Source organism: Tamandua tetradactyla, chromosome 11 (genome assembly GCF_023851605.1).
Source record: "Tamandua tetradactyla isolate mTamTet1 chromosome 11, mTamTet1.pri, whole genome shotgun sequence".
Taxonomy (NCBI): domain Eukaryota; kingdom Metazoa; phylum Chordata; class Mammalia; order Pilosa; family Myrmecophagidae; genus Tamandua; species Tamandua tetradactyla.
Window position 1 is genome coordinate 63758721 of NC_135337.1, and position 12833 is coordinate 63771553.

Genomic DNA, 12833 nt, shown 5'->3' on the forward strand with positions numbered 1-12833 from the left:
CAACCCCCCCGGCGTCACGCAGGTGCCATTCAAACTGGTCTTCAGTGTAGGGGTCATGGGATTCGAACAGTCCCTGCGGGTGACGGCGCAGGGCAGCCGGGCGTGTCCCCCACGACCCCGCGCAGCTTCCCTCCTACCGCTTCGTCCTCAACCTTGGGAGCCTCGGTTTGGACAGTCCTTCCCACTGTCCCTGCTGCTGCACGTGCGAGTGTCCCCTTACACATCAGTCAAGAAAAGCCTGTTTATGAGTGCTGGTTTTCTCAGACCCGATTCACTGACCACCATTCGCATGAACCTGAAAACTTTCTTTTCAGGATTTTCAGTGCACTGGACTGGGAAGAGTTGCAAATCCAGCATATCCAGGAGTTTCATGGTTTGCACGCTGCGTTCCTTGCTTGGACATTTTTAATGAAGTTTCATCAATCGCAGATGACCGAAGACCAGTTGCCCCATCCTCTCTTAGTTACTAAAGCGTTTTACAGATCTTGACGTTTAGCCAGGCCATTCCCTTACACTATTCATTTTATTTAGGAGTGATATAGAAAATGATGGCATTGTTCTGCCTGTACCCCTTTGGCCGGTTTACGTTCTCCTGGGAACACTTCCTGATAAATCACTTTCACTTGTGTACCCCTATCAGGGTCCTCTGGGAACCTAACCTGTTTTTAGCACTTTGATATTCCACATAGATTTTAGAATCACTTTTCAGGTTATATGAAAGTGCTGTTGAGATTTTGTTTGGAATTTCAAAAACTGTATAGATCAGTTGGGGAGAGTTGTGGCTTTATGATAGTAAATGTTTTATCCATGCTTATGAAATATATTTCCACTTACAGGTCTTTAACAACTTTCAGTGAAGTTTTTATAATTTGCTGCATTCTGGTCTTGCATGCATTTTATTAGATTTATTCCTAGGTATCTTATCATTTTCATTGCTGTTGTAGGGGGTGGAGTTTTTCTCTCTTGTTTCAAATTATGCTAATTGTTTGTTGTTAATGTATAGATATGCAATTGATTTTTACTCTTGGTCCTATTTTTTTGTATGACTGGCAATTTAAAAAAGTAATCTACTGAGGTGAAATTCATATCACAGAAAATAAATTAATTTAAAGTGAATAATTTAGTATCATTTATTATATTCACAATGTTGTGCTCCCACTACCTGTATCTAGTTTCAGAATATTTCCATTGTTCCAAAATAAAACCCTTACACATTAATAAGTTTCTCCCCATTTCTCCTTCCCCCAGCCCCTGGCAACCACCAATCTGTGTTCTAGCTCTATGGATTATTATTCTGGATGATTTATATAAATGAAATCATGCAGTATGTGACCTTTGTTTCTGGTTTCTTGCAGTTGGCATGATGTTTTGAAGGTTCGCCCACATTATAACACATATCAGTACTTCCTATCTTTTATGACTGAATAATTTCAATTGTATGTAAATACCACCGTCTGTGTATCCATTTCATTGGTTGGTGGTCATCTGGGCTGTTTCCACCTTTTGACTATCAAGTTTTGTGCTGTTATGAGTATGTGAGCACATGTACTTGTTTGTGTTCAATGTTGGGGGGCATATGTGATGGTTTGAAGTTGTTATGTACTCCAGAAAAGATCACATTCTTAAATATAATCCCTTTTTGTGGGTGGGAACCCATTGTAAGGAGGATCTTTTGGTTAGTAAGATCTTAAATTAAGCTGTGGCCCACATTATTCAGGGTGGGTCTTAACCCTTTTACTGGAGTCCTTTATAAGAAAAGCTCAGAGAGAAAAGCCAGAGAAGCTAAAAGAGACAAAACACAGAAGCTAAGAGAAGAAGAAGAGAAGCAGAGAGAGAAGGACTCACACAGAAGCTCAGAAAGAAGTTCCAGACGCCCAGCAGATGTGCCATGTACCTTGCAAGTGGCAGAAGAGCCCAGGATCACCAGAGTCTGGTCTTTAGGGAGAAACTAGCCTGCGGTTGCCTTGATTTGGGCATTTTCACAGCATCAGAATTGTAAACCTACAAGTTAATAAATCCCCATTGTAAAAGCCAACCCATTTTTGGTATATTGCATTTCATCAGCTTTAGCAAATTAAAACAATTTGAGAGTGGAATTCTGGGATCATATGGTAATTCTATGTTTAATACTTTGAGGAATCACCAAAGAGTTTTCCACAGTGGCTGCATCATTTTACATTCTCACCAGCAATTCCTGAGGGTTCCAATTTCTTCATATCCTTTCAAACACTTATTTCACTTCTTTTCTTTCTTTCTTTCTTTTTGCCATCTTAGTGGGTGTGAGGTGGTACCGCAACATGATTTTGATTTGCATTTCCCTAATGTCTAATGACATTGAGCATCTTTTCATGTTTTTTGGCCATTTATGTATCTTTGGAGAAATGTTTGTCTAAGTACCTGCCCATTTTTAACTGGGTTGCTTGTTTTTGGTTATGTTGTAAGAGTTCTTTATATATTGTTGATACCAGACTGTCATCAGATAGTGATTTCCAAATATTTTCTCCCATTGTGTAGGCTGTATTTGCACTTTCTTAATACTGTCCATTGATGTGCAAAAGTTTTTAATGTTGATGAAATCCAATTTATCTATTTCTCCTTTGTTGCTCATGCTTTTGGTGTCATTTCTAAGCATCCATTGCCAAATAAAAGGCCATGAAGATTTTCTCCTAAGACTTTTATGGTCTTAGAAAAAAATCTTGTATTCAGGTTGTTAATCTGTATAGTATTTTTTGGTTGAATGCTGGATATTATATATGAAAAAATTTATTTCAGGATCTCTTTATCAATCTAGTGAAGTCTATAGATAGCTTCTTTGAAGAATATTTTTAAATGCATAAAATACAGTGCATGGGATTACAAAGGAAACCAATTGTATTGCAATGCAACCATATCCACAAACCTTCTGGGGTTCTATAGACTAAAGATTAATTTAGAATACAGTAGAAATTTTGGATGATGTTATTTTCCTTCAGAAAAGGATCACTGCACACTTTGGTTAGGAAGATGGAGGGAAGTTCAATAACATAATTCAATCATGGACTGAATAGACTTGAGGCTGAACTGCAGTTTTAGATCTATCTCTGATTTGTGTTCCCCTACTAGGGTTTACTCCTCTAGAAGTCCCAAATAAGGACTTATTTTAGTTAGTGTTAGATAACTTTCAACCAATAGAAAATTTCAACCACCCAGTGTTTAGGGAATAATATAATTGGCAGAAGTAGACATATTTTTGAAGATAATAACCTCAGACAGATTGTGGATATCAAGACATTTATTCACAGGGTTCTGACATTTAAGAACTCGAGGGTTTGGAGTTTTGTTGGCTTTAGAGATAGGAATAGCTTAATAAGCCAATTAAATTATTCTTTCGTTTTCTGCTGAAAAGGCTGTAAATAGCATTTTACAAGTTCTGTCTGTCATAATTTTATGAGGAACATTAAATATTCCTCTAGCACAATATTTTTGTGTAGGAAAGTGCATTTCAAGATGTATTTTTTAGTTACCAAATAACAAGAAAAAATGAAAGATCAGAGGTCAGTTACTTTCCATCTTTTCTTTCAGGGATCCAAAAATTGTTTTGGATTTATTTTTAAACGTACAGTTTTGGCCTTTAAGCTAATTTACATAGGATTTTGGCAACAGACACAGTTATATAACAGTGCAGCCCTCCTTTTACAAAATAGGGAGAAAAAATCTCACTCTTTAAATTTAGAAATATAGAACATTTGATTAAGAAGGATTTTTTTCCTTTCGATAATTTTTTTTTTACCAACTTTACTGAAATCAGAGCTTTATGTTCTTGCTTAAAAGAAGCAACAATAAATATAGTATACTTTTCATATCACATAATTGCAATTGCCTGAGATCTGTTGAAAGAAAAATGCAGCACTCTTCTGCGGCTTTAAAATAGTCATTTTAATTCCCTATCTTATGTACTCAAATGAGTTCACACATTTACTGAGTGTCTTCCACGGGCTGTGTACTATGCTAAATGCAAAGAATGAGGTCTTGGGTCAGAGAGTCTGTGTTCCTACTTGAGTGTAAGCAGTGCAAGATAGCTCCACAGGCCAAGTGTACTCACAAGTCATGGGCAAACAAACAAACAGAAATGAATGACATTCGTTTTCAATAATCTTGTTTCTCATCTTACATTCGTAAACCTAGAAGTTATTTTTAATTTCAGCATACATGTGAATTTTGAGTTTTATGTTTTAGTATTATTCTTATTTTGAAGTTCCCAGAGGGAAAATTGTGGGCATCATCATCTTTTCAATACTTGGGACTGCAGAAGATTTCAAAATAGTTTCAGTTTAGGTTCTGAGTTTGCAGTCTTGGTTCTGGGACGCTTAGACTTTGGACAGGGGATATTTCATTTGCTATGCCTGCTTCTCCTCCTTCAACACAGCCTCTATCCCAGAATTCCTTGGGCTAGGAATAAGAAATTTTAAAAACTTGGAGACAGATTTTGATGCAGAAGTTGTGGTGATTTTCAGGTGATTGATCTCTTCCCAAAAGTTTGGAGAGATGCCAGAAGGAGCAAAAGGAAATTGCTTTCTGACAACATGAGGACTATGGAGGGAAAAGAGGATGCTTCCTAAGTTCTAAGTGTCTCAATAACTAATGGTGCTTTCCCTAATTCTGGGGTCCCTTCTGTTAAGGGATGGCACTCAGCTGGGGTATTGCATTTCATCCATATTCCCTGTGACCCTTGGTTGGCCACACCATACTTGCATGGAGAGAGAAGCAAGGGCTCAAGTAAAAAAAGTGATGGCAACAAAAATAGTTGCATCTTCTCAGCCACTACCTAATTTTTCTTTTTTGGCAGAGTCCCAGATAGTTCATGGGCTTATGTGCACCTACTACAGCCATCGTTGTCTTTGTTTAATAATGTTTATCTTTTTTTCTGATTAAAATATAAAACATGCTCATTATAGAGCATCTGGGAAGTTGGAAGATGTCAAGAGGTTTAAAATGATCCATAATCTTACAACCAGAGACAATTGTTATTAACTTTTGAGGTACTTCCTCTTAGCCTTTTAAAAGGCATGTGTATCAAGATTTTTTGTATTTAGCTTTTTTTGATTTAGTTTTTTCACTTCAAATTAAATTATCTGTAATTTCGTGTGTTGCTAAATATGTTTTAGAAGCTTAATTTTAAATGCCAACATAAAATTCCACTCTACGGTTATAGCTTAATTTAACCTTTGTCTAGCAATTGGATATTCATATTGGGTTCCCGATTTGCCCACTGATGGACATTGCAGTCACTGCCGGGGCCCTGACTGCTTCCACTGATATTCTCCTGATGAGGTGGGGAACGGCTCTCTCTCCCTATCAGTGTTCAAGCTTGCAGGCATCAAAGAAGATGGAAGTGTTTCTCGGTTTCTTTCTGCATCTTTGAATTCACATTTCATTAAGCCAGTTCTACCAACAGGGTACTAGCCCTCTCTCTGAGAAATGTTGAACATCAAAAGGAGAGAAGAACCGGGGTGGAAGATTGAAGGAGGTGGCAACTAAGAGTCAAGGTTGACTGCAGGGTCCATTGGGAAAGGAATGATGTTTTATCTTGTTAATACTCTGTCTACCATATCTAGAGCATGTAGCAGATATTCAGGCTTTGTTGAATGAATGAGTTGTTAGAAAACGTAAACATAGAACAGAGGTCAAAGTGAGACCACTGAGTTAGTTATTAAGCTATTTCCTCTCAATAACACAGCCTCCTATACTTAGCTTTATCATACCAGAACTGGACTCTGCAAACCATGTTGCTGATTTGCCAGCAACTCCCTCTAATGTTCTAATTGGGGTCTCAGGAGGGAACTTGGAAGGCTGCAGGAGGAGGAGAAGAGCCATGCTCTGTATGCTTCCGTGAGCTTTAGGGCTGCTTGTAACCCTGTGTCATTTTCATCCAGCCATCCTCATCCTTCCTTCCACCCTGCCATGCTTCTTCACCCTGGCAGCTGCAATTCCTTCTCATAGGAGCAACTGAATCCCTTTGTCAGTGGCTCTAGCCCTTGCAGAACCAGTGCTGACAGGTCTTAGATCAGAGACATAATCTGCCCCCAACCAAGCACCAGCGGTCAGTGCCCCTCCTCGGGGGTCTGGTTTCCAGGCCCTCTCCCCCAGATTTTTAAATTTTAATAAGGCTCACCTCTCCCCTTGTTCCCGCAGCCCTAGGAATGATATTTGTTTTCCATTGTCACTACCCTTGAGAGAGTTGAGAGGTTTTCTCTTGCCCTTTCAGTGACCCAATTAACTTAGTTCTTTATATTACATTCCTTCTGTTTAAATGGCTGATGCTGTTTCAGTCTCCTGACCAGGCAGTTGTTTCTACCCCTGGCCTTAAAGGTGTTTCCTACAGCTACTGTCAAAGACCGGATACCTCAGCACTGCGGTGGTTGGCCAGACTCAAAGACGCAGGGGCCCAGCAGGAAACGGAAGTGGGAGAGTGACCCGGAAGTGCAACAGGGAGCGCTGGGGATGGCGAGAAACTGAACTGCGAGCTCCCGGTCCAAATACAGCCAACCTCAGCCCACTGTTCCCTGAGACAGGGGCTCATTGGTGCCTGAGCGCTGCAGTTTTTAAAGAAGCCGTAAATCTGGAATTTCTGTGTGTGTGAAATAACTCCATCTTTAAACCTTGGGAGCTAATTTTAAAAGAAACTTTATGCAAACCAAACAATCCGTGACTAAGGGTAGTGGTTTGCCCTTGGACTGCCAGTCTGCAGCAGCCACTCTAGAAAGCCAGCCAGTCGTCTGAGAGGACCTCCCCAAGCATCGTCTCTGGGAGGCCAGAGGGTGGGATGCTCTCCGGCCACCTTCTTTCCCTGAGAGTCTTAATCTCAAGGGCATGATTCTTAGCGTGTCCCTTTACCTCTTCCCCAGGAGGCTGTCGGAATCTTCAAAGGAATAAAGATCCTGGTAGGTGTCCCTAACATGCCAGGTTCTGCTAGTGGGGGTACATACTGAACCCCACTAATGCCCTAGATCCTTTTCATGGTCCTGACTTTAAATGGTTGCTATGTAAGGAGTGATATCTTTTTGTTGTTGTTGTTTATTTTTTTGCATGGGCAGGCACCTGGAATCAAACCCGGGTCTTGGGTATGGCAGGTGAGAACTCTGCCATGAGCCACCATGGCCCACCCATGGTAGAAGAAGCTACTGCACTGAGCTTGGGAGAATCAGAACAGCGTCTTTCTAAGCCTAGTTTGCCATGTGTGGTGGCTTCAGAAAGTGTGACAATGACCCTTAGCCTAAATAAGCATTTACTTAACAACCAAACAGGTGAAGGGATAGCCTGTGCTTTCTGCAGGTTTTTAAAGATGAGACAGATATTTTGGGATTTCTGCTTTGTCTGATGTCTAGTGCTCCCCTTCCTATAAATATGCCCCAAATCCATCATTCTTGCTCAAAAATGGCAAGAGACAACCAACCCAATTAACAAATGGGCAAAAGACTTGAATAGAAATTTCTCCAAAGAGGACATACAAATGGCCAGTACACACATGAAAAGATGCATCATTAGACATTAGGGAAATGCAAATCAAAACCACAGTGAAGAGAAAATAAATAATAAAAAGAAAAAAAAACGTAATGAGATCCCATTTCACACTCACTAGAATGGCTATTACAGAATGAAAAATGAGAAGTGTTGGTGAGAATGTAGAAATTTTGAAACTCTTGTGCATTCCTGGTGGGAATGTAAAATGGGGCAGATGTTGAGGAAGATAGTTTGGTAGTTCCTCAAAAAGTTCAACATAGGATTACCATATGACCCAGCAATTCCACTAGGTATATATCCCAAAGAATTTAAAGAAAGACTCAAACAGATATTTGTACACACAGTACTCATGACATTCACAATAGCCAAAAGTTGGTAACAACCCAAATGCCCATCTATCGATAAATGGATGAACAAAATGTGCCATATCCAGTGGAATGCTGCTCGGCCATCAAAAGGAATGCAGTTCTGATGCCTGCTTCGATGTGGTTGAATCTTGAAGACATTATACTAAGGGAATATGTCTTAGTATAAGGGAATATCACCATACAATTGCATGATTGTATATACAATACCTGCTGTTTTGTGTCTGGCTTCTTTCCCTTAGTAGATTGTATATATCTATAATTAGAAGATTCACAGAGACAGAAGTAGACTGGAGGCTACCAGTGTCTGCAGGGGGCAGGGGGGGAGTTATTGCTGAAAGAATACAGAGTTTCTGTTTTGAGAAATGGAAAAAAGTTCTGGTAATGGGAGTACAGCATTGTAAAGTTAATCCATGCCACCGAATGGCACACTTTAAAAAGGCTGAAATGGCAAATTTTATGTTATATATATGTTGCCCCAATATAATGGTGATTTGTTTTACAAAACTTAGCCTGATAATTGATGTATTTATATTGTCTCCCTTTCCCTCTAGGATTATATTTATTGATATGCCTTCTTCTTTGAATCCTTTGTGTGCATTTGGTAACAAATTATTTCCTTTTAAAGTAGACCAGAAGATAACTAAGTTTCTTACTGTTTAGCACATTTTACACTGATATTTTATATAACAGAACTATTTTTTCCTCTTGACAATTTCTCCTAATCCATAAGTAAATTATGCAAACTCACTTCACACGGAATTAAGATGCACAGCAGTTTTGTTAGCTTGCCTGAACCCCTTTTTATATGCCCATGCTAGTCTCACAACATATTGTCTAACTTATCACTCTCTATAAAATTATTATAACCCATTTTCCTATTAAAAAAGGCATCTAAGGCATGGAGTTGGAGTGTGGGGTGGCCATAGGGTTGGGGGAATGGGGATGGGCAGGGGAGGAGCTAGAAGTGAAATAATGAGGTGTGTTGAGTCCAATTGCTTGGTTCCAAATTAGTCTTGTTACTAGTATTTTGTTTGATGTTGGCTACTATTCTCCTGGAACATTTTCTGCTCAGTGGCCCCGTTCCAAATATACTCATACTGTGGATTCAGAGAGCAATTGTTTCCACATTGTGTGTATGTGTGTGTAGAAAAATTCACCTTATTCTTCTATATATTATGTAATGTCTTTTTCGAGCATGCCATCTTCATCCAGGGCACGCAGCTCGCCTGCATTTCCCGGCCTCACTTGCAGTTAGATGTGGCCGTGTGACTGAGTTCCTGCCCAGGGAGTGTGGGCAGAGGTGACGGGCACTGCTTCTGGAGTTGGGCAGTGGTGGGAAGCTGGTTGCACCCCAGGAAAACAGGCTCTTAAATCCAATCCATTCCTGCGGGTGTGGACCCACTGTAAGCAGGACCTTCTGATGAAGCTACTTCAGTTAAGGTCTGACCAGCCTCCGCCAGGATGGGTCTTAATCCTCTCGCTGCAGTCCTTTATTAAGTGGAATGAAATGGAGACGCAGAGAGAAAGCCACAGAAGCTGAAAGCAACAAAGGCCAGAAGAGAAGAGAGAGACCAGCAGATGCTGCCATGTGCCTTGCCATGTGGCAGAGGAGCCAAGGATTGCCAGCAGCCAGTCTTTGGGAAGAAAGCACCACCTTGATGACGCCTGGGTGTGGCCATTTCCCCAAACTCTAATTATAAGCGAATAAATTCCCGTTTGTTTGCCCGAAGAAAATACCTGAAATTGTTGAACTGTGACCCATACTATATTTTGAAATTTACTGTAAAACTACTTGTTAAACTGTAGTTTGAAATGTATCACTCTTCTGTATATATGTTATATTTCACAATAAAAAATGTTTTAAAAAAAACATGAAAAAATTCCCATTTGCATAAGCTGAACCCATTCCATGGTACCTGCTTTCAGCAGCCTGGGAAACTAAAACAGCCTGGTTCATAAACTTCTCCATGCTTTACAAAAATTTTATATGAAATAATTTCAAACTTACAGGAAAGTTGGAAAAATAACACAAAAACTGATACAGAGAACTCCAAAATACCCCCATCTGCATACCCAAATTTACTAAGTTTAGCATTTTGTCACATTTGTTATATCATTCTATGATTTCCCTCTTTATCTTTCAGCAACCAATTATCTATCTCTCCATCTATCATCTATCATCGTTATCTATCAATCTATCTATGTGTATCTCTATGTTTTCTAAACACTTAAGAGTAGATTGCATATATCATGCCCCCTGAACATTTAATATTTTCATGTATATTTCCTAAGAATAAGGAAATGCCCTTATATAATTTCATTAAACATAGCTATCAAGTTCAACAAATTTAACATACAGTCTATATTCCATTTTTCCCCATTGTCCCAGTAACATCCGTTTGGGTATTTTCTCCTTCATTATTAGATTCTTCAGTGCTGTTTTGTTCCTTTAATGATTTATGTCTCATTATTGATAATCACTTGTTTTCATCTCTAATTTTTCTGATTACTTTCACTTCATTGTCCCTCTTTTCCTTTAGCTCTTTGAGCATATTTAGGACAATTTTATAAAACAAGTTTCTGTCTGGCATATATATATAAGGTCCTATCCTCTTCATTGATGGTTTCTAATGCTTTATTTTGCTTCCTTGCATTGGCTATTGTTCCTGTTTCTTTGCCTGTCTTGTAATGGACATTTTGATATATTAATGTAATCACTGGGGCATCTGATCCTTAAGCTTGTATCCAATTACTGTTATGACAGGGATTTCCTTGAATGCCGGGAGCTAACGACTATAAAAAAAACACACCCAAAAAACAAACAAAAAAACCCTCCACACCTTCTCCAGTCTTTGCAAACTGTCCTATGAGAGTGCTCTCCACAGAGCTTAGCCTGCTTAGTAATGAATTTAATCCTGGTATTAAAGCATAGGGTCCACTCCAGTCTTTTCTAAGCATGTGTCTTGCCCAGGCACCTGTGCATGCTCCTAGGAATTCCCCAGTTTACGTGGATCTGAATGTCCCCTTTCCCCTAGGAAATTGTATTTCCCACATGCTCTTCCCTAGGAACCACAAATTATCCGGTCTTCAATATGCAAGCTTTCCTGCCAGCAACCTCTGTTTGTAGGGCAAGTTCTGGGAAAGTGAGCCTGCAGTGAGTGTTCCGGTTTAGTCCTTTAGGCTGCCACCAGCTAGATTAGCACAGACATACATGCACCCTAGTATGTGCACAAGGATTTACTCTGCTCCTTCCAAAATGGGACCGAGGACCCCACTGAGAACAGGGGCTGATGCCATACTGAGCTGGTGAGGGGATGGGAGAAAGGTCAGCAAAAGCACATGAGTTTTCCAGTGCTTATAAGTTGTCTTTTTGTTGATTTGGTGCTTGCCCTTTTACCACAACTCTTTGTTTTCTGGAGCTCTGAGAATGATGATTCTGCCAGTTTTTCTCACTGTTTAATGCTCCTATGGGAGAATATAACCCTGGAGCATCTCAGTCCACCGTCTTGCTGATGTCACCTCCTCTCCATGCTTTTTCCTTCTTCCAGCTGGCTGGAATGGAGACACCCTTACTGCAGCCTTGGAAGACCACATGTTGGGGATAGCAGTTCTTCCATCAGTCTGCATCCCTGAATAATTGTGGGTCAACCTGTCCATATACCCAGTACTGTTGTTTGAGAAGAAGTAATTTTTGTTGTGTTTAGTCATTGTACATTTTTTGGGCTTATTTGTTATAGCAGTATCCTTACCCTAACAGGTACATTTCCATTCTGTTAGCATGGTAGAAACGTAATCACTTTCCATTTTGTCACCACATCTTTTTGTTTCTACAGAAAAACTCATAGACAGTCACTGAGTTTTTCTTATAATTAACGAAAAAATTAGATCACATCTAATGATGAAAGTGTAGACTCAAGCATTAACAGGGATAATATTTATTCTTGAATTAAGTTGGAGAGCAGAAAGAAAAACTACAGACCAGTGTCCCTAACAAGTACACATGCAAAAATCCTCAACAAAATGCTAGGAAACTCAATCCAGCAGCATATTAAAAGGATTATAATACACCATCACTAAGTAATTCCAATCTGAAATATATACACAGGAGAGTTGAAAACAAAGTCATACACAGATATTTACACCAGCATTTCTCACAATAGCCAGAAAGTGGAAATAACTATCATGCCCATTAACCAATGAATGGATAAACACAATATGGCATATAGATACAAAGGGATATTATTCAGCCATAAATAGGAATGATTTACTGGTAAACTTGCTACAACATGGAAACTTGAAAGCCATTTATGTGAAAGAACGTAGTTACAAAAGGCCATGTGTTGTAGGATTCCATTTATATGAACCGTCCAGAATAGGCAAATCCATAGCCATTGAAAGCAGATTAGAAATTGTCAGGGGCTGGGAAAAGCTTGACTGCTTGATGGGTATAAGATTCCTTCCTAGGGTGATGAAAATGTTCTGTAATTAGATAGTGATGGTTGTGCAACATTGCGAATGTACTGGAAATCACCAACTCATACATATTTAAAATAGTTACAATGGTGAATTTTGTATTATGTGAATTTTACCCCAATAAAAAGAAATGATTCTCGGGGGTGCGAGGGTAGTTCAGTGGTAGAATTCTCACCTGCTATGCGGGAGACCCGGGTTCAATTCCCGGCCCATGCACTTTCTAAAAAACCAACAAATAAACAAAACAAACAAAGCTAAAACAAACAACAAAAATTCCACAAATGGTGCTGCAGTAATGGGATACTCACATGGAAAAAGAATGAAATGTGACTCCTGACAGACAGCATACCAAAAAAAAAGAAAGAAAGAAACGACTCTCAAAAAAAATCCACCAAAACAAAACTGGAGATTACTATACACTCCTGAAAAGTGTAAGCTGTTGACTAATTAACTGTGAATGTCCTTCAGCAAGCAGGGATGTGATGGTATATG

The 12833-nt window shown here is 39.4% G+C and overlaps 1 non-coding gene across 1 annotated transcript; it reads left to right on the forward strand.

Annotated features, from left to right (window-relative positions):
- The first annotated feature begins 12486 nt into the window (after positions 1-12486).
- On the forward strand, positions 12487-12557 carry TRNAS-GCU (transfer RNA serine (anticodon GCU)). The gene has a single exon. It is a non-coding gene; the product is annotated as a tRNA-Ser (tRNA).
- Positions 12558-12833: the final 276 nt, after the last annotated feature.